Source organism: Macrotis lagotis, chromosome X, assembly GCF_037893015.1.
Source record: "Macrotis lagotis isolate mMagLag1 chromosome X, bilby.v1.9.chrom.fasta, whole genome shotgun sequence".
Lineage (NCBI taxonomy): Eukaryota > Metazoa > Chordata > Mammalia > Peramelemorphia > Peramelidae > Macrotis > Macrotis lagotis.
The window spans coordinates 595214978-595238388 of record NC_133666.1 but is presented as its reverse complement, the minus strand read 5'-3'; the positions used below and the strand labels follow the sequence as shown (position 1 = coordinate 595238388).

Here is a 23411-nt window from a genome sequence, read left to right as displayed (position 1 = left end):
TCTAGGTCCTTTCATATAATATTAATGCAAAAATGACTCTCTCAAAACAAAATTTTACCTGCTGTTCCATACTTTGTTTCCCTAGATCAAGCTGCCACCTCTTTCTGATCTGCAAGCCACCACTGACCTTCCTGCATGCCCTATATCATCCCTCTTCAACAGGAAGCAGCCACCAAAGACTGGGCCATTACTTGAAGCAAGCCTCCTATCCATTCTGATACCCCATCCCTTTTGAGCTAGAAACAATTTAAATGTGCTCATCAGTCTCCTATAGTTTCCCTTGACATAGCTTCCCATAGTTGCTCTCCCACCTAAACTACCCTAATCCCTAATTAACTCTAATTCCAAAAAATTAAAACAAAAGGCTGGAATGTTAGATCCAAGTCTGGTTTTCACCCTTGCCCACTTGAGTCTGTTTCCTGAGAAAATCTCCATAGAAACTTCAAACAACTCTCAGTCTTACCTTGGTGAATCCAAACAATTCACATCCTCCATGGAGATCCCAAATGACTGTTAATTCCTATGGAAACCATAACAGCCTGCTTTCTATATCACTTCTACTATAAAATGTGTGCCACCCTCTGTTAGAGTCTGTTCTGATTCAGCCTGACATTCCTTCATTCAATAAATAACTTTATATTCCATTTGTACTGCTGTCCTCCTTATACCATAGGTTTTCTGACCTCACCTTTTGACCTTTCAAATGGGATATGGTTAACAATTTATATATTAAAAAGTAAGGGAAAGGAAAGAATAACAAACAAAGGAGTTTTTGTGGTGACACAGTAAAAAATAGGGACATTGGATGGGGGACAGGGAAATCTGTGGTGAAAGATCTGTTCTTTGGAGATCAGGAGACCTCCATGTAGAATCTTACAGAATTGGTAGAAATATTCTATAGGCATTTTGTGTGGTAAACTTTTCTTTTGTGATGTGGGTATGGATCTCAGAAAAGAGCATCATACAATAGAAAAAGTTCAGATGATAGACACAGAGGACTTAGGTTCAAACCCTCACTCTATCTGTATGAGTGTGAATCACTCTGTGCCTTAGTTTGCACATCTGCAAAATGAATATTGGATTAGATTGGAACTTATCATGACAGAAACAGGCTCTCCATTTAATTACTGAGATCATGAGAGAATGTAGAGTTCCACAAAAGAACATTTCCCTAAACAAATGAAATTTATCCTCACTTTAAGCCCCCAGGACTTTATTATAAACTATTTTGATTTAAAAATAACTTTATAAAACTATATAAAACCCAGACCTTGATATCCCATTTAATATTTAACACAATTTGTTTTTCTTTTCTTTGTTTTGGATTAGACATGAAGCTTTATTCTCTGGTATTTACTATTAAATAAATATAGATGGAGGCCACTGTCTGAGGGAGATAAGAAAATTTATATAGCAACAAGAGGCGGGAAAGAGAATATAATAAGAGTAGACAAAACCTCAAACTTCCCTGGAGATCATTCTATTATTTGATATCAAAGAGAATCATCCTAGTAAAATGTTATCTTACCTGAGGGGGTTCACATTCTTTCATAAGTTTTAAACACCAGGAGGGCAGGATAAGTACTCCTTTCCAAGTCTAAAGGAGGACACATTCCATTCCTCAAAATAGCTAAGAAAATCAACTTTGACCAGGAATATAGTAATGAAAAACTTATAGTAATTATTATTACACTTAGACACATTCCCCCATTTTGATCACAGATGATATCATTGTGTATAGATGTAGAAGAAAAAAAATGAGGGGTATATTGGAGGGAAAGATAGCATCTCTTGGAGACCTAGGGTTGCTGGAAGAATGGGCAGGCAACAAAAATAAGGTCTGTCTATGGGATGGGGGTAAGGATAGACCTCACACATTTACAGAGTCAAGAGGCAAGTTACAGAGATCAAAAGGGGGCAGTTTCCTTTGGTTAAATACCCATATAATGACTTATTTTTCTTAATGATTGGGTCATCTTATGTTAGGGTGGGCTATTTGCCCCTATATGAAATAGCCTTGTGCTAATGTTGGAGATTGTTTCACTTTCCTCTTTGGTCACTTCCCAATAGGTCACTTTCAAATAGCACCCATTCCCATCACTAATAACTCATTTTTCATGTGCTAATTCATTACAATCTCTAAAGAGAAATGACATAACCAAACATATTAAATTACCTTAGTTCACATATAGTTCTGAGGTTTTTAATAGGTAATTATCTAAATGGAACATTGGGCAAGTCTGTCTCCCTCTCTGTCTTGCTTCCTCTCATCTGTAAAGCGAGGGGAATGAAGATTATTTCTCATAGGTCAGTTCTTTCAATCAGTGAGTCTATGATTGCAAAACAGCAATCCTTTCAGCCCTGGTTTAGCAACCTCTCTTTGCTGGTATAGTTGCAGAAGGTGGGAGCTTATCTCAAAAAACAAGATGGAAGGACTAGACTACAAAATACCTTGGTGTAAAAGTTTATAAATACACTCAACATGTGGTGAGTAACAAACTATAAACTTTTTTATATCACTCATAGTTTGTTTACCTTTGATTTATCTTATAACTCTCTTATTAGAAACCTGGTTTTGACCTGGGACTCTATGCTGACTTAGCCTTTGGATGTTGCTTATTACCTATTTTAAATTTGCTTCTTGTCCCTGGCCTAGTATTTACTCACTTGATAACCAATCTTCTTCATAGTCCTGACCTCTGATACTTTAAAATCAAAATATATAACTGCAGTTGCTTCAATCTAAGTTGGTATGGGTCACAAAGTTTCAATGTGTAGCTTGAAAGAACCCCAACTTTACCACCACTACACTGGGTCTTCCTCTCTTCCTTCTCCCAAGTAGGAGGAACAGGATAATCTCCTAATGGGAGTGCATGACTTTTGTGACAGCTGTTTTTAAGATAAAAACATTACAACTGGTTTTGCATAATGTTCTTCATGGTTGAAATTTCAGAAAGATTTATGGCTGAATAATGAGGAGTGTTACCTTTTTTTACTTTTATCAGGAAAGAGTGAGAAGTCTGCATAGTTGCAAAAAAACTAAGCAAGAGGACAAAAATAGAGGTTCTGGGTTATTCCGCTACCTTTCACAAATAATAAAATTAACTTTCAAAAAAGGAACAGCTCAGCAGGGAACAACATTCTGTTTAAGGACTTTTGCATATTTATTGAGAAGAACTGCTTTTTGCTTAAAAAGTTTGCATACTCTACTGCTGAAACCACAATAATAACAACTTCTTGCTATTAGCAAGGTTGGTTCTGTGGTGAATCGTTTCTTTTTACTTCAGTGGTGTCTAAGCTACTACTTTTACTGCTCCAGGAATTCATCTAAATAACCCAAAATAGATTAGCCTAATTTTCTTAGCATTGTCATTTCACCTCATGTGAAAATCTCTCATAGATTTTCTCCTTTGATGCACAAAATGAGCTGGACTTTCCACTTTAAACATCTCCAAAAGAATCAGATCACAGAACATTGATTCAGCAAATTGCTTTGTTGTTGTTTTGGTTTTATTCAATTCTTCTTGAGTCCATTTAGGGTTTTCTTGGGAGAGACACTGTTGCCATTTCCTTCTCCAGCTCAATTTATATATGAGGAAACTAAAGAGACAGGGTTAAGTGACTTGCCCAGAATCAACAAGTAGTAAGTCTCTGAAGCTGAACTTGAGATGTGGCTTCCTGATTTCAAGTCCTATAGCTGCCATATATTGTACTAGATAGTAAGAATATACTTGAGGTGTGCTTTTTTCCTTTAAGAAAATGATAATCTAATTGGAGTCATAAGATATACACCAGGAGGGGCAGCTAGGTGGTGCAGTGGATAAAGCACCAGCCCTTTGGTCAGGAGTACCTGGGTTCAAATCTAGTCTCAGACACTTAATTACCTAGCTGTGTGGCCTTGGGCAAGCCACTTAACCCCATTTGCCTTGCAAAAACCTAAAAAAAAAAAGATATACACCAAGATAAGCATACTAATATAGGAATACTATGGCCACTCACTCAACAAGCATTTATTAAACATTCACTAAATGTAAGGTTTTGGAAATAAAAAAACAAAAATGAAAGTCTGTCCTCGTGGAACTTACCTTCTGTCAAGGCAGACAACATGAACTTGTATAATAAGGAGATACAAAATGCATATGGAAGGATTGGGTTGAAACCTTCCCATCCCATTTTAGACTAAATAACTAACTGAATGGACATGTCTCAATCAATGAATTACACATAAACCTTAAATACTAAGTGCTGAAAAGGCTTTGAACTTGAATAACCTTGTACAAGAATTGTATTCAGATAGATAGGGAAAACTTGGTCGTAACCAAGAGATAATCTATAAGCTATCAAGATAGTTGGAAGGACTGCAATACAGTGATAAAAAAAACAGTTCTAAAAGACTTTTGATAGACAATACCATCCACATCCAGAGTCTGAATGGAGTCTGAATGCAGATCAAAACATTCTATTTTCCTTTTTTTAAAAATTTGTTCTTTTTTTGTTTTTTCTTTCATGTGGTTTTCCCCTTTTGTTCTTCTTTCACAGTATGACTAATATGGAAATATTTTAACATGATTGTGCATGTATAACCTATATTAGATTGCTTGCTGATTTGGGGAGGGGGAAGGGACAGGAGAAAATTTTATAAAAATGAATGCTGCAAATTCTCTCTACATGTAATTGGGAAAAAAATAAATAAATGACCGTTATAAGAGATTAATTTCCAGAAATTGAAGTAAAATGGTTTTCCCCTCTTGGACTTGATATAATGTGTGTGTGTGTGTGTGTGTGTGTGTGTGTGTGTGTGTGTGTGTGTGTGTTAATGGGAAAGATTAAAGGCACAATGAGAAAGGGATGGACAGACTGTGGGAGAGAGTGGAGGCTGAAAGGGCCTGGACTGCATGGTGTCACTAAGACTCTAAACAACTGAATTATAACAACAATATATGTTTGAAGACTGACTCCCTTCCTCTATTTTCTTCTTTGTAAAATGAATGAAGGTGACTGCATTGGATAACCTTAAAAGACTCTTGCAGCTTTAACATTCCATATGTTTTCACAGAAGGAGAAAAAAAAGTAATCTTTTACATTTGAATGGCATAAAATCAATTTTCTCATATGATAAAAGCCATCTTCTCATTTGATACAAAAATCATGTGAGGTGAGAAAGGCACTCTCATTTGACCAGGGAGCTGAGGATGGTTCATTGTAAGTAGCAGTTATGTCCAGCACCCGGCGGAGGCGGAATTCAAATTCAGACCTCCCGGCTGCTTGTCTCTAGTTCCTCAGGGACTCCATAGGACATTCAGTTTTAAATGCATTCAGAGCCGGTTCCTCTGCGCTAGGGGATGGGGATGAAGAGAAGAAACCAGGCCCAGTAGCCCCCCTCTGGGTGCTCACAGTCCAGGTTTCAGGCTCCAGGCTGCCCGCCGATCCTTGCGGTCTGTCCCCTCCTGCCTGGTTTCGGAACGGGCGCAGCGGGTCTGAGCGGCCACGGGTCAGACTCAAGCTGCCCGCCGGGCAGAGGGGAGCCGGCCGAGGGGGAGGCGCTTGGGGCTTCTTCCTTTTGTGAAAGAGCCGGCGGTTCGGTTTTTTCAAAGGTAAACAGGGCTTCCTCTTCCTCCCTCCAAGTGTCTCTTCCTTTTATAGTTATTTCTCGCCACGGTGCGGCTGGCAGACGCCCGGCCCCGGCCCCGGCCCCGGCTGCTGCTGCTGCTGCTGCTGCTGCGGCCGCCTGGCAAACCTGTGGAGGGTGACGTGAAATCCAGAAGGAGCAGCGGTGGCAGCCGTGGCAGCAGCATCCGTGGCAGCAGCATCCGTGGCAGCAGCATCAGTGGCAGCAGCATCCGTGGCAGCAGCATCCGTGGCAGCAGCTTTCCTTCCCTCCTGTCCCCTTCTCTTCTGCAGAGCAAGGTAGGCGAGTGACCTTTCGGCTCAGTGCCTCCCGCTGGTGCACTTGCCCGAATCGATGGGAAGGTGGGAAGGCTGCAGGCGCGGAGGGAGGGAGGTCTCTGAGGGATGCGGGGAGGAGGAGGGGTCAGGAGAGAGGGATTTTCAGGTTTGCCCACACTCCACATACACGTCTGCGCCGGGCAGCCACCTCCGCCCGGTGGGAGCCCGAGCTGCCTCTCCTCGCCTCGCCTCGCCTCGCCTTCCCTGCCCTCCCGGACTCAGTCTCCCGGACCTCCTTCCCTCTAGAGGGTCCTCGGGGCACGTTCCAAAGAAGCCGCGCACGCCCAGGGCCAGAAGGGGTCTCCAGAAAAGGGCGGGGGTGGGGGACTGCTGGGTTCGGGGCAGGGGCGGGTGGGCAAGGGGGGTGGCACTAGAGCTGCGGCGAGCAGCCAGAGCTCCGGGCAAGTTCAGGAGCCGGTGGGACCTCAGAAGAGGGCCCTGGAGCCCTGGTTATCATGACAAGTGAGGGTGATGGGTTACTTGGTTGGAGGAGGTTCTGGACCAGGCTAGTCCTTGCGACGAGGGATCCATCTATTCTTAGAATCTTTAAAACTGGAGGAGACCTTGGAAATCCTGGAGGTCAAACCTTTCCCTCCACAGAGAAGGAAGCTGAACAGTCTTTTCCAACCCAAGAGCTAAGAGAGTCAAGTGACTTTCCCAAGGTCACAAAACTAGCCCGTAGCAGAATGGAGGGACCTGGGGCAGGAATTTTTAGGCCTCTGTTTGTTCTATTTTTGCCTCTTTCATTCTGTACCCTCCAGATATAATTTCCATTTGGGGTTGAAAGGCTAGAGTCAGAATTAAGGAACTGCAGGGGGAAAAAATATCTTCCTGGATCTGAATACTTCCTCATAGTAAAACAATCCATCTATTTATTAAGCTTCTATCTTCCCTTACTTTTAGTCTTTCTTTCTTTCTTTCTTTCTTTCTTTCTTTCTTTCTTTCTTTCTTTCTTTCTTTCTTTCTTTCTTTCTTTCTTTCTTCCTTCCTTCCTTCCTTCCTTCCTTCCTTCCTTCCTTCCTTCCTTCCTTTCTTTCTTTCTTTTTTTTCTTTTCTTTTCTTTCATTCTTCCTTTGTCTCTTTCTCTTTCCTCTTTTTCCCCTATCTTTCTTTCTTTGCTTCATGTAAGATATACACATCACATCTTTCTCTTTTGGGGTTTTCTTCTAATTGCTTCCTCTGTAGGTTTCTAAGTGCACGGGTATTTTTTGAAACGTGTATGCCCTGGAGCAGGGTGGGGGTGGGAGTGGGGGTGGGGAAGAGGAACTGGGTGGTGTGCTTGCTTGCTATATCCTCCTTGGTTTTTTGGCTTCTCATCAGGGGCAAAGCTGAGTTTGATGCTATTAATGAAGGGGGAAGCATTTTTGCTTCTTTGCTTCAACAGCCCCTAATCTCCCCCAGCCCTCTTTCAGCACAGGCATATATGGTAAACTCCACCCATCCTGATGAGGATTACCTTTGCCAAAAAAAAAATAAAATGGTTCTGTGCAAAACAGCTTAGCCTCCAATCATAAGACTTCTGTTCCTAGAAGATTGCCTTGGGTGCAGAAAGAAAGGGAAATGTCACTTTGATGACTGCCTGGGCCTTCAGAGGTAATTTCCCACTAGGGGAGAGGGTATTACTGAGAAAGGGCATACTGAGAAAGCTAAAATGTGATGGGTGAGCTCTCCCTTAATTGACCAGGTAATGAAAAGGTCTTTCAATAATACATATTATTGTAATATGAATTCTGCAGATCTTTTTTGGGTTTTTTTTGCAAGGCAATGGCTTAGGTGACTTGCCCAAGGTCACACAGCTAGGTAATTATTAAGCATCTGAAGTCTGATTCAAACTCAGGTCCTCCTGACTCCAGGGCCAGTGTTCTACACACTGTACCACTTAGCTGTCCCTTGCAGGGACATTAAAAAATGTTGTTTGTTGGGGGGGGAGGGAGAGGCAAAGAAGTTTAATGATGTTTTGGAAAAAACCATTAGACTAGCTAGGTTTCAGGAGATTTAGACACAATTTCATGTGACCTTAGGCAAGTCCCTCTCCATCTTTAAGTCTCAATAGCATCAACTGTAAAATAAGGGGGGTTGAATAGATGCTATTTAAGTTCTTTCCAGGGCTGATAGCCTATATTATAAAGTCATTTCCAATTCTGACATTTTTATGATTTTATGAATGCCTTCTTTTTCCAGGAATTTTTCCCTTTATTTTTCTTATATTTTCTACTGTCTACTATATTTTCTACTGTCCCTGATAAAGTGCTATGTATCTATAGGTGCTTAATAAAATAATTGAATTAATTAGTTGACTTTTTAGCAACTGTTGGACTATAAGTCCAAGGGAGTTAAAAAAAAAACAACCAAGGTGGTAAGAGTTATGAAATGGTTTTGAAACAAATTTTCACTTATCTTTGAGGCTTGAATATTTTGATTATTAGATTTGAGCTTAAATCACCAGGCTGTCAGTTTCCTAATATATAAAAGGAAGAGATTGCACTACATGAGTTTCTTGTGGATTTTAATTTTATGTTTCCATGACTAGATGAATTTCTGAGGTCTCTTCCAGCTCTAGTAATCATTGATTCTATGATTCAGCCTCCTTCATATACTTTTTCCTCTATTACTCCCAAGACAACTGAGTAAAGTTCCTCCTTAAGATAACTTGTTCCCAGTCTTCCTACAGATGATTTCTCTGAATAACCATGAGCATTTTCAAAATGTGATGTGGTTTTCTTCAAACTGATTATTAACTGACTGTGGTATGAAACATGTTCAAAATGGAAAGATAATTGTATAAGAGCATTTCAAGGGGAGTAAATTGGGGAATCATTGAGTTTACATTCAGTTCCATTGATTCTTTTTCTCCCTTTCCAAATACTGATGAGCTCACATCTGCTCCAAAGACAGAAGACACAAAGTTCAGAAATACACAGATAATTAAACATCTGTAGGGAAGATTTCTTTAAAGGAGAATTTCTGAAAGAGATAAGATCATGACCAAATCCACTGTAACAATGATTCTTTTGTTTGTTTGTATACTTCAACACCCCCCCCACCATGTTGAGAAAGATTTCATTCCAAATTTTGTTTATTTGCTTTTAAGATTGTTGTGTTTGTTAGTCTATGAGATAACCTAATTTTAAAATACAAAGATGTTTCCAGGGATAGGATTTGTAAATACCTAAGATGATCTGAATCCCTTAGAAGAATTAAATTATCATTTAAACCCCAGAAAAAATGTACATTTTAAAACAGTTCCTCTCCTATCTATATTTGCCTTCTGTCAGAAGCTGAACACAAATGAAGGGTCTTAGAGAGAAAATGGCAGATTCCTGGAAATGTCCAGTGGCTCCTTTTATGACAACCTCAAGAGTGTTCAGCCCTTGATCTGTATTTTAGTTTATCCTGACAGCAACTTGAGATAAAGGTGGGTGGATAGATAACTCAGTAGGAACAGGAAAGTCTAATGATTTGGAAGATTCTTGAGGGTAGGTATCATACCCTATACTTCATTATATTCCACCATTATTCCAGGACCAATACTTTATACAGACTTGGTTCTTAGTAAAATGATTATTGATTCATTTTTTTTGATGGAAGTGGGGCCTAGAATCTAGAATCCCATAGATTTGATTTGGGCACAGGACCATGCTTTCTTTTCTGTGAGTCTTGAATATGAGTAATACCTGTAGCTCTTAGAATCCTATATCTTTAGCTGAGAAAAATAGAATGTTTGAGTTAGAAATGATAATAGACCATAGAATATTACAGCTGAAAGGGTCCAGAGAACATCAGTGTTCAGTTGAAAAGGCTTTGGAAATAGAATGTTAGAATTAGCTTTCATGGCATTCTCTCTCTCTTGAATAAATGCCTATTGAATGAATAAATTGTCTTATTGGTAAATCTTAGATCTCAAGTTAAAAAAGATTAAAAAAAAGAAGGGTGGGGAGAGTTAAGTAATCTTAGAAATAAAATGCTAGAAGTGACTTTTTTGAAATTGTTTTCTCCTGGCTCTTCTGTTTGTCTTCTTCTTAGTCTCCTTTGGCAGATTATCATTCATCTTTCACATTTAGTCATGGGTCTACCCCCTCCTCAAGAATTTGAACTATGGGGGCCGATAGGTGGCTTAGTGGATAAAGCACCGGCCCAGGAGTCAGGAGTACCTGGGTTCAAATCCAGTCTCAGACACTTAATAATTACCTAGCTGTGTGGCCTTGGGCAAGCCACTTAACCCTGTTTGCCTTGCAAAAAAAACCTAAAAAAAAGAATTTGAACCATGTTCCATTGACATCTCAAACTTAACATGTCCAAAACTCATTATATTTTTCCCTAAGTATGCCTTTTACCAGACTCCCCTATTTCTATTCAGGGTATCAACATTTTTCTGGTCCTCTCAATACACTTCAGGGTCATCCTTGGCTCTTACTTACCATTCCCCCCTCTTCCATATCCAATCAGTTGCTGAGTTTCATTAGTTCTCCCTCCACAGCATCTCTCCTATTTGTTACTTTCTCTTCACTCACATGATTACTATTTTCTTATTGCAGGCTTTTTATAATCTGTCACCTGTACTATTGCTTCCTAACTGGTCTGCCTGTTTACCCCAGTAGAATAATCTCCTTGAAGGCAGGTAGTTTTTGTTTTAATTCTAATAAACTAGCAAATAAATAGTACTGATGAATGAATGTATGAAGGGATCTTAGAAATCATCTGCTCCAACCTCATATTTTTTCAGACAGACCTAGAGAGATCAACTTAGTTTTCATTTTCAGGTGAGGGCTTGATGGTCAGCTAACTCTGCTGTGTAACCTCAAAGGTTTCATTTTTTTTTATCTCTTCATCTTGGTGATAAAGAGACTGAGGCACTGAGAGGTTAAGTGACTTAACTAAGGCTATACGGTATAAAAAATGGCAGAATCAGGATTTGAATCCACATATTTTATCTCCAAATCCACTCTCCTTTCTTAGTTACAATAGTTATATAACCTCTTCCTTTTGACAATCATTTGAGAAAAACAAAGGCTTTCATATAAAGTGCTTAAAATTCTTAAAATTCAAGTATCCCTGAGCCAAGGAACTACTAAGGTCTAAAAGACTAAGACTTCTCAGAGCCGTGGGTAGGGGTGGAGTTAGCACTGGGTTTCTTGAGAGAGTAAAGAAGACAGTGAAAGGGGCTTCTCAAAGGGGAAGGGAATCACACCAAAGTTTCTTCATCTTCCACTAACAAGCTATGTGACTCCAGGCAAACCACTTCCTCCTTTCTAGCCCTCAGTTTCTTCCTGTATGAAATGGACTAGACTCTAAGGTCCCTTTCATTTCCTGACATTTCTGGGTCCCAATTTTGCCTCTGGCTTTTCTGATCCAGCAGCTTCCAGAACCCCTTAGATCCAGCCCCCATGTGCCTGGCATGTAACATTATCCCTAGATGACCAGGACATCTTGGCAGGCTGATGCTGTGAGGTTTCCTGCCCTCTAGGAATTTTATTGAGTGGTTTCATGGCTTAGTTCCTGGTGTTCCCTCAGATCCAACTCTCTGGTCAAGATAAGTCTTGGGATTTAAAGTTGGAAGGAACCTTGGAGATTCTTTTTGCCCAAGTTCTTCAGTTTATAAAAGAAGAAACTTCTCTCTAGGCCTCACTGCTTTATTTGCCTGTAGCTTTCTGAGAGCAGTGTTTCACTTGTTCTTCTCAAGGTGCAGGAGCTAAAGAAGGACACAGGAATAACATTATGTAAAATTTCTAGACTATGACAAGCTTAGTATTGTGCTGTGCTGGAGTTTTTGTTTTGAAATCTACCTAGTTGATCATGATTGGGGCAGGAAAGAGGGACTTTGGACACTGATGGAGACCTTCCTCACTATGGCTTCTCTTCTCCCAATTAAAATCCTAATCAGAACAAGAGCTGAAGGAGAACTCTGGGGACTCTGTGGAAGTGAAACCCTGCCCAAAACACCATGGCCTGCTGTGGTCTTATCTATTTGACTCTCCTCCTCTCCCTACTTTGTTCTTACAGCACTTTGTTCTCCATAGTTCCCAGGACTAAAAACTATTCATGAAAACAAAAACATATCCATTAATTCAAGTCCCCCCCCCCATTGACATAGGTTTATGCCACTTTACAAATAAAATATTCAACCAGCAGACACTTATCAAGTACCTACTCTGTATGAGGCATTGTGCTAGAAACTGGGTATAAAAAGACAAAAGTGAAAAATGAAAAAATTCTTGCTTTCAAGAGGTTTATATTTGGCTAGAGGAAATACATATACACATATTGCAGTCATTTTCTTTCTTTTTTTCCCCTACCTTGTATAGTCTGATTTTGTGAGAGCAGGTAAGGATAGTGAATAGAGAGCTGACCTCCAAGCCTGGACAACTTGCCTCTGCTTCATACTGGCTGTGTGACCCTGGAAAAGTCATTCATCTTTTCAGTATTCTTAAGCAACTCTCTAAGAGTAGGTGCTGATTTCTATTGGTAGAAGAATTTTGCTCATTTGGAAATTTCCCATGGCAGAGAAATCATAGATCCAATCTTTAACTCTCATACCATGAGATCCTATCCTTTGACTCAATCTTATTTTAAAAATGTATTGATATATTTTGTTTTAGATTATATTCAACACCAAATATTTTCCTCTTCCTTCTCCTCTGCCTAGATAGATAGCCATCTCTTATAATGAAGAATTAAAAAGAATGATTTAAAAAATTCTTCAGCAAAATTATCCAACACATTCACATCTAACAGTATTAAGGAATGTTCCACACTCATGGTCCTTCTGCACCCCCCACTTCTTAATTAAACTATTTTAAACACTCCTCTATAACTATAAATGATAACTCATATTTCTGTAATACATTAAAATTTGCAATGTGCTTTTGCCATGATACCCTCTGAGGCTGGCAGAATATGTTACTATCCCTATTTTCTACAGACATTTGCACTAAAGTCCTTCTCCAACAAAGTCTTTCTCATTGTGATGTGGAATTGATGCTATGTTCTCAAGTGTTAGGCCAGTCTAGTTTGGTTTAGGGAGGCTCATCACCAACTTCACCTTAGGTTGCTGAGTTCATTGGCCACAATGATTCTTCAAGGCTATCTGCCAAGTTGTAGAGAAGTTGTGAAGTGGTTGGTGGGGGAGTATCTGGGAAATTGTTGCTGAGCAAGGATGAGGAAACAGAGGTGAAGGGAACTGCAAACCCAGAGCTCCTGATTCCAGGTTACAAATTCTCTTTACCATACTGCCTGCCTCTTATCAAACAAAGAACTACAAGTTTAGGTTCACAAAACTAAAAATCCCTCAAAGTCCTTAGCTTATTCATGTCTCCCCAAGACCTTTAGCAGCTCAACTAGTCACTGAAGGGAAGGGTCAGAGTAGCTTGAAGATGGAAGACATCATATGTTAAAGTGCTGGGATCATTTGGGTAGGTAATCCTAGACCCTGTCCCTTCTCTATTTCCCCAGCCTGACCCCCTGAATGGACTCGCCAAGTTTTCTCTAAGACAGGAATCAGCAACAAAAGGCATCATATTTGGTTATGGGGTAGGGGTATAAACTTGCTTAGGCAGCTTAGAGGTAAATTAAGAAGTTCTGTGTGTGTGTGTGTGTGTGTGTGTGTGTGTGTGTGTGTGTGTGTGTGGTGTGCCATAGTAGGAAGGATACTGAGTCCTAATTCTAATGGATCCATAAGTACCAACACTATAGCTCTACAAATACAGTTTCTGTTGGTCAGTATTGGTATTCCTGTTACCACGTCTTCTTACAAGTATATCTTGTGTCACTTATTTTTTAAAAAATATTCTATCTATAACTATCTATATCAACTAGATGTATCTTACTTTTATTGATACCTTTAAAAATATCTTATAAATGTAGCCTTTACCTTTATTTGTTACAAAGATTAAAAAGAAAGAAAAGGAAAGTTGCCTAGCACAGCTCAGGTAAATTTTTTCAGCCCTTTCTCCTGCTGGCTCTAATAATTATTAGCTATGTGAACCTGAGTAAGTCATTTCCCCTCTTTGCTTTTGGTTTCTTATAAATAAAAAAGGGGGTAATGATACTTGTAACACATGTAATACACTTCATTGTAGACTTGTGAGAAAAATACATTAAAGACCTCATTAATAATGATCGAAAAAAATAGTACACATGAGTTAATATTATTAGCTTCTTGCTTATTATTAACTGTCCAAAATAGAAGTGGGATAGTGACCCTGTTAAGGACAGTACAGAGTGGAGTCCTGCTGGGGAGTGGGAAAGGTTGGTCTAAATAACTTTGAAGGTACTTCCTTAGTAAGGGAGTAGTCATATTAAAGATTGATAGACCCTAGGGCCACTGTGGTAGATGAAAGGCAACATGATATAGCCAAACAAAGTCTACACTTGGAGTCAGGAGGAAACCAAGTTCAAATATTGACCCTGAAACTTAGCTGAGTAACTGTAGGCAAATCATTCCAAAACTCAATTACCTTGTCTGTAAAATGAAGATGATTGTATCTGAAGTGCTTTGCAAACCTTCAGATTTAGCACTGAAAGGGGAAATAGACAGCTTTGAAACTAGCAGGTAGAATTTAGTATATATTAAATATATAGTATATTAGTATAATATTAGTATATATTAAGCAAGCGGTACATATCAGAGATATATGATTTCATAGACAATTCTCTTTTTTCTTTGTATGGGGAAGTGTTCGTGTTTCTTGTGTGTGACAATTTCAAAATAACAAAAAATAAAAATTGTTTTTAAAAAGCTTTAGAACTACTACTGGAAACAACAATGATAGTGATGATAATTATAACAATAACAACAATATGATAATAACAGTGATAATGATGATGATGATGATGATGATGAAGAGAATGAGATTCCTGTCGGTCTCCATCTATAGGCAACTAGGTAGTACAAGAGATAAAATACTAGACCTGGAATCAAGAAGACCTGAGTTCAGTCTGGTCTCAGACTCTTATTAGTTATGTGACATTGGACAAGACACTTAACTTCTGTTTGCCTCAGTTTCCTCATCTGTAAAAGTGATATTATAATAATAGCACCTACCTTCCAGGTTATTACATGGATCAAATTAGCTAAGAATCGTAAAGCACTTAACATACTGCTTAATATGTCATAAGCACTACTTTAAATATTAGTCATTACTATAATTTGTGAAAGTTCCTCCCTTCAAGGCCTAAGTCCCATGTGGCACCTTCTCTGTGTCTCCTTCTGATCTCTCACTGACCAATAGAAAGTAAAAGACTCCCAGAATCTGCATCTTGGAAGAGTTCTCACCTCCAGGCAAAACCAATTCTTCTCTCATATGATCTCAGGGCACTTTTCTTGGACCTTTCTGTTACACTTAAGCAGGTCTCCCTAATAGCAGAAATTTGTATGCATGCATTTGATGGAAAGTTCTTAGAAGGCAAATTGTGTATAATGCAAATGGTCTTGCACTCATTAATTGCTTAAAAAATTCTTAGTGAAATGAATCAACAGACCCACTCTTCTTTCCCTTAACCCCAAAGTTACCCTGAACTCTGGAGTTCCACAGAACAGTTTGAAAAACACCTTTGTAGATTAACTAACAAAGATTAAATCTTCTTGAATCTATTGTGTAGAGGAGGGTGGTGGTTTTATAAGATATGTTTGGCATCTCATTAAGATAAGCATCACTGCAGATAGCCTAGCCAAGAATTAAAAGGAACTCCTTAGCCTAGAGAGTTCAAAAATTCCATGTTCATGTTATGAGTAGAACATTGGGCTAATCTAATCTTTAGGGGCTCCCAGCTGTCTGCAGGGTCCATTTCAAACTCTTGTACCTGGTATTCAAGTCCTTCCACATTCTATGACCTCCCTGCATTGCCAAATTTATCTCATATCACCTTACAGATACTATCCCCTCTATTCTGCTTCCCCACTCACTGTCATATTTTCTTGACGCTGTGTTCCAATGTCTAGATTGCCTCTTTGCCCTCTCACTCTGCGTGACAAATTCCTACCTTCTTGCATGAAGCCTCTTCTCAGTAACTTTCCTGTTTCAGGCTACACTTAGCATTTCATTTGCAATTCTGACATGTATTATTTTCTGTTATAGCTATTTTGGCATGTGTCGTATTCCACTATCAGGCTTCTTGCTATGTTGACACAGACCATGTTGACATGAGCCCTGAGCTAGTTCTCTGTAAACACAGTTAGTGCCTAATAAGTGAGGGTTGCTACTAAGATCAACTAGATGGATAATATTCTTTTATAGTACCCTGTATATGTAATTGTGAATAGAATAGGCCAATATTTTATCCTCAAGTACTTAGTGTACTGAAAATTATGTTACCAGAGGAATGACATTTTGATGAGTTAAGTCTCATGTTATATTCCTTTATGGGATTAAATATGAGGAGAAAAGCAGAAGGTAATTTGATCTAGGCAGAAGGAAGTAGGGCAGGTACCTATTTCCAACTAATTCTTTTGTCTAGGAAAGTGTGCCCCATATTTTTTTCAGACTCTGACTCAAAAAATGATGTAGAGAGGCAAGAGCAATGAACTTGGATTCATGGAAAAACTTGAGACTCAATTATTTGCCAGCTGTATGATGATGAACTTCTTGGAGCCTCAGTTTCTTCATCTGTAAATGGGGATTACTGCAATGCCCTACTCACCTACAAGAAGTTTTATGAGGGTGAAGAAAGGTCATAGTTACAAAGAACAAATGCATTAAATTAATAGAGCGGCAAGCTGGTATAATGGAAAGAATAAATGGAAAGACCTGGTCTCAAGTTAATTAATTTGTGATTATAGATACATTATTTAATTTTCCTAAGTCTCCCTTCTCACATCTAGAAAATGAGAATAATAAAACTGGAATTGCTGTCCTAACAGGATTGTTGTGAAAGTCAAATGAAATTTCTCATTTCAATTGAGACGGTTCTCCTCCTAATTGTCTGACTACTCTTTCTCAGTCTCTTGTTTTATATCATCATCCATTAGCAACTCCCTAAGGGTACCTTTTCCCCACAGTTATATGCTGGGATCAGAGAATCTTCTCTTTGTATGCTCTTTTTTGGTATCTATTCCCATGGACTCAATGGTCTTCGCTTTGCAGATGACTCTATTCAGCCTCAGTCTTTGCCCTTAACTCTAGTTAAATCATACTGCCAATTGCCAGATAGCTAACTCTGTATGGGATTCACTATCAGTATTTTAAAAATCAACATGTCTAAAACAGAACTCATTATCTTCCTTCCTACACTTTCGCCTCCTCCGAACTTATTTATTTTTGTTATGGGCACCCACATCCTCTTAATTATCATGCTTTATAACCTCAGGGTCATCTTTGATTCTTCTCTTTCCATCACACCCTACCCTTCCCCTCCAAGTACCTATTCAGTTGCCAAGTTCTACTACTCCCACAATCTCTCTTGCATCAATCACCGTCTTACCACTCATATGGCTACCATTCTAAGTTCAGCCCCTCATCTCTAACCTTTCAACTAGTTTATTCTAATAGCCTTAAATTTGGTTTCTCCTCCTTCTGGTTTTGCCCCTCACAATCTATCTTCCACTTAGCTGCCAGAGTGATTTTTTCCTAAGGTACAAATCTATTCATATCATTCTTTTGCTCAGAAATCTTCCATGACTCCTTGGCACCTTATAATGCAAACTTCATGGCATGATATTTTTAACACTCTTCACAATCTGACTCCTGCCTGCCTTTCCAACCATAATTCACATTATTCACCTCCCCAAACAACACATCCTAACTGAACTGAATCACTAACTCTGTTATCAGAATACAATTTTCTTCTGTCTTCTGTCTTAGTGCATAAGAACAAGCTATTTTTCCAACCTTGGAATCCACACCTCTCTACCTTTCTAAATCTTTATCTTAGTTCGGTCAAGAAAACATTTAAAAAATACATCAAAAAAGGGGTGACTAGGTGGCACAGTGAATAGAGCACCAGCTCTGGAGTCAGGAGTACCTGAGTTCAAATCTGGTCTCAGACACCTAATAATTACCTAGCTATATGACCTTAGGCAAAATATGTCAAAAAGAAAGTTCAGAACTTTTCTTTGTTGCAGATGGAGAAGTTTGTTGGTGCCATGTTAAATTCAACAAACTCTAGATAACTCAGACTGCATATATATATATATGTATATATATATAATTTCATATATGGTTCTCTTTTTTTCATTTTTATTGAAATGTTCATGCTTGTGTCAGATTTAGTTCATAATAAAAAATGTAAAACAGTTCTGTGTTCAGAGATCATCTTTAGTCCACTTCCCCAGGGAGTACTCCCTTTTCTCTCCAAACCCTTGTGTTATACTTAGTTGTATATATATTGGATCTGCTTTTCATAGAATGTAAGCCTCTTGAGGGCTTTTTGATTTACATTTAAGAAACACTTGTTAATTTGAATTGAGTGTACTATTACATCAGAATACTTTGTAAACTCTAAAGCTCAAAAAATGTGAGTTGTTATTACAATTGTAAAGTTGGCCAGAACATGTCAGACCATCCATTATCTATCCAATTCTACTCTCATCATCCCATTCATCAGTCCAGCCATCTGTTCTTCCAGACTTCTTTCTGTCCCAAACTGTCCATACCTATCTTTTGGTATCCTCAAAGTCTTGATGCAATTTTGACTTTTAGTGGCCTAAATTTAATTGCAATTAAAGCATAATACTGTACTAAGACTTTTGGGACACTCAGTGTATACAGTAATTATAAAGTAATGAGACTGATTTCACAAAGGAACAAGAAAACCAGCTACATCATTCTTATCAGTAAAAATCGAGATAATTATACCTATAGTGATTATTTCACTGGGTGATATGAGACTGACTGAAACAATGTAATGAAAGCACCTGTGTGAACCTTAAAATACTAAACAAATGGCACTTATTGTTATTAAACATAGAAAAACCTTTCCTTACACCACAGAGCAATGCATTTTGCTTACATAAGCACATACCATCACTCACCACTTCTGTGCAGGGAGGGGCGGGGTGGGAAGAAAAATATTCTTAGGAGAACTCCAAGATGAACCAAGCTGGCAGTCATATTGTATCAAACTACTCTGATGCAGTGGTTAAGAAATTAGTTTTAGGAGGAACTTAGAATGGAAGTAGGGATATTTATTTTTTTTAAACAATGATATCCTTTGTACTTAGATGCAGTTTTTAGTCCTCTCTGAGAGCTGAAATTCTATGCATCCTTCTAAGCCCAGTTCATATTTTGCAGTGGATAAGATTATTAAACTTGGAGTCAGGAGAACTGAAGTTTAAATCCTATATCAGGTACTTACTAGCTGTGGAACCCTGGGCAAGTCATTTAACTGCTTTTAGTCTCAGTTGTCCCATGCATAAAAATAGGTATAAAATAGCATTTACTCCATAGAGTTTGTGTGGATCAAATGAAATAACAGGTATCAAGCTTTGCAAAGATGAAAATAATATAAAAATGCTAGTTGTTATCTCTGTTTAAAAGATGAGGAAACTGATGAGGTTCAGAGGTTAATAAACTTTACCAAGAAGATAAGAGTTTGGACCAGAAACTAGTTTTCCTGACACCAAGTCTGTCCATCCCAACCTATTCTCTACTATGCCTTATGTGTATGTGAACCTTATCTTTCTTACTGGACTGATGACTCTTTGAGAACAACTCCTATTTAAATAGGAGGCAACTAGTATAGTAGAAAGACCACTGTAATTATACATGTAATCTACCCTCTCACCCCTATTATTCTTGGTTTAACTCTAGCCTGGACATTTGACCTTATTTGGGCTCAGTTTCCTTATATGAAAAATAGGCATGTTGGGGCTATTATGAGGAAAGGACTGGAAAAAATGTATTTCATTGTTTTTCATCTTTATGTATCCCTCAACCTCTAGTTGAGGGTTTTGTACCTTGTGGGCCATTTTTAAATGAGTGGAGTTGTATTAAAAATAAAAGTCCTGATGGGTAGGGTGCTGACAGTCCACCTATTCAAGACTGCTTTGGTGAGATTTCCTTTGAATAAAAGCAGATTATTGCTTATGTCAGAGCAGCTGGTAGATTTTGGACATTTCTATCTTTGTTGCTCTTCATGCAAATCATGCACCTGTTATTGACTCAAGATTCTTTGAGTTTATCCTGAAAGCCTGAGGCCTCCCAGTTTGCTCTGAAAACTTGATTATAGGAGGCAGACTCCTCTGCCAACTGATGCTCGGCTGCCTTCCTCTTAACCCCTATCTCAAAGTGGAAATCTCTCTTTCCCAATTTGTATTTCTCAAAATGTCAGTGCTGAAATGCAGGGGAAAAGGGAAGCATATATAAAAATTTATATACTTATAACTTGACCTGATCTCTCAAAAATAAATGAGTAGTTAAGTAAGTCACACATTGGTGTTGATCTCTAGACATAATAAAACTGCTTCCCAGCCAACAGTGGTGGGAAAGGGGTGGGTAGGAAGGGAAAAAAAGCCTACAAAAGTTATCTCTCCTGATAACTGGGTGTCCTTGGACAAGTTATATTCACCTCTGTGTTTCTCAGTTGCCTCATCTGTAAAGTGAAGAAGCTGGATTAGATAATGGTTGTAAAGTTCATTCCAGCTCCAAATTTTTATTGTTCTGTGATTTTCCTAATGTCTTAGAATCTTGAACATTTTTGGATGGGGAGAGAAAATATTGGTTTCTGTGTTGGAATGGATTATAACATGAATTAAATGGCTTCTACTCCAAAAAGAAATTTTTGGGGGAGGCATCTAGGGTTTAACTTTTTTTTTCTGAATTACCTAAAATGACAGGGTAGCATAATGGAACTATATAAGACTGTCTTTTGAGGGACCCTGGATTCTAACCCTGGCTCTGAAACTGCTGAGTTGTGCAATTGTGGATAAGGCCTTATGCTCATCCCTAAAATAAGGAGATTAGACCAGAATTTGGTAATTCTAGATTTTTAGTGATAGGATCTAGTGTTAAAGGCTTTTTAGCCTAGAGTCAATAAATTTGCTTTTAAAAATTATTTTGACAACCGAACTCAAATATAATTGCCTTATGGTTTAATATAGTTTAATACATTTAAAAATACTATTCTAATATTTTTATATTTAGTACATTTAAAATATTATTCTGATAATATTTTTGATGATATTCTGCTAAAGACTGCCAAAGGGGTCTATTATACAGTAAATATTCAGAACCCCTAAACCAGATGACCTGTCTCTAATGAGCCCTTTCAGCACCAAAATTCTGTAACTCTGAAATGTTTGAAAAAACATCTAGACTGATATCCTCAATATTCATGTGCTTGTAGCTAGCAGATACTCAGTGTTCTTGAACTGAGAGCTGGACAATACTTTTAGACTCATTATGTGCCTATTATCACACAGAAACTTGAATTGTGATTTCATGGAAGTTATTTAGTCTCTCTGGGGCTCATTTGCCTCACTAGCATCAATTTTCCTCACCCATTTCTCAATGTTCATAGTTCTGGCCACCTCCTATAGGGTATAAGCTATACATATACGCTCCTCTGTAGAAGGAACCAGGAGTAAGGCCTAAGCAAGCCTCTGAACACTAACAGACTAAATAACTGGAATGGAAGAATTTTTACCTGCATATAACTATAGACCTGGAAAGTTTCTTAGAAAACATACATAGAATATAGAACATTAGTACAAAGTAAATGGAATGTCAGAATTTGAAGGCTCCTTAGAACGTGGAATGTTCTAGAGACTATATAAATTGTTTATTCTAACTCCCTCACTTTACAGATGAGAGGTCTGAGATCAATGAAGCTGAAGTGACTGGCCCAAAGTCTCCCAGGTACTAAGTGACAGAGTAAATAGTTAAACCTACCCCCCCCCCAACTCCTGGGGGAGGGGGATCTACAGTGATGAAAGCCTGAATTCAAATCCTGCCCCAGGCATTCACATCTGTGTGACCTTGAGCAAGTCACTTAACTACTGTTTGCCTCAGTTTCCGAATCTTTAAAGTGAGAATAATAACACCTACTTCTTAGGATTGTTGTGTGGATCAACTTAGATAATATTAAAAAATAGGTGCTTCTATTTTGCCCCAAAATCAGAACTTTCAGTGAAAAGCCTAGTAATAGATTGAAGTACATTGTGGGGAAAGAGGAATGGTCCTGGCTCTTTTTAACTGATTATTCCTTCTAATAAAAGTTTTTGTCTGATCACTACTATGAAGTAACAACTGTAATGCATTTGTCTGTCCTAGGGGACCTGTAAGGAGACTTGTTACACTAAATTCAAAAAGGGTTTTGAAAGGTATTTGGGAGAAACTTTAGCATCTGCTCTTCCCTTTCCCCTTAGATAAAAAGAAATATGTTCATTTGCCAGTGCCTACTGAGGAAATGCAGTTACTTCTTCTTCTTTTTTAGGCCACCCCCCATGTTACAGGGTCAGGGCCTTATGGTAGACATGGAAATACTTTTGCTTTCCGAGAAACACCTTGGGTTAGATGTGTCAATTTTGGTGGATGATAGAGTCTAAGTGACTAGGGATTTCAGACAGCCTCTATTTAAAACAAAAAGAAGAGAAGGAGGGAGAGGGAGAAGGAGAAAGAAAGGGAAAGGGAGAGAGAAGAAGAGTGAGAGGGAGAGGGAGACAGAAAGAGAGAGAGAGAGAGACAGACAGACAGACAGGAGGGGAGGGAGAGGGGGAGGGAGAGAGGAGAGGAGAAGAGGAAAGAAGGAAGAAGGAAGAAGAAGAAGAAAGTTCTAAGAAGTTGTTAGACAATCCTAAAGTGTTAGATATAAGAGGCCTTAGAGATGCCACATTTTCTCATGTATAAGACACACCTTGATTTTGGGGCCTGAAATTTGAAAAAAAATTACATAAAGTTATTGAACTCAAGTTTTATTCATCATGAAATTCAAGGATCTTCTGTTCATAGCTTTCAGGCATCTTTTTGACAAGTCTGGTGCATATACTCATGCTTAGTCCATTTCATTTCATGAACCTGAAGCACCAATTGTGACCTCCTTTGAAATCAGTCACTTTTTTTTCTGTCAGTAATTCTTTTCACCTCATTCTGAACCACCTTTGTGGATACAGGAATTCCAATGGCCCTTTGCTCTCCATTCCAGATCTTCCATACCCTCTTGAAATCAGACCATTTGGCTGACTTGCCTCTCATGGCCTTCTTCTGTCGTGGAGTTTTCAGTCAGGTTTCTGTAGCCAGTCACAAATTTTCTCAATTAGAGGAGGATCAAACTTACGTTCAGCAGCACAATTTCCATTCACTTTTGCAAACTGGATCACTTTGAATTTGAATTCAGCACTGTATGAAAATCTTTTCTGAGCCATTTCTGGGCAGAACATGGCAAAACATAACCTTTGTTACCAGCAAAACCAGTAACAAATGCAAAACAATGAGAGCAAAGACAACAAGTGCAAAAAAAGTGGGAATTGCAAGAAAAAAATCTACAACCATTGTATAAGATGCTCCCAGTTTTTAGACTCCAAAATTTTCAGAAAA

The 23411-nt window shown here is 38.6% G+C and overlaps 1 protein-coding gene across 1 annotated transcript in view; it reads left to right on the top strand.

Moving 5' to 3' along the window:
• Window positions 1-5882: 5882 nt before the first annotated feature.
• The window catches only part of CYRIB (CYFIP related Rac1 interactor B), a 203044-nt gene continuing 185515 nt past the window's right edge, over window positions 5883-23411 (top strand). Inside the window, exon 1 of the mRNA XM_074202272.1 lies at window positions 5883-5907. The gene's annotated coding sequence lies outside the window, so the exon portion shown is untranslated. The remainder of the gene's footprint in view (window positions 5908-23411) is intronic.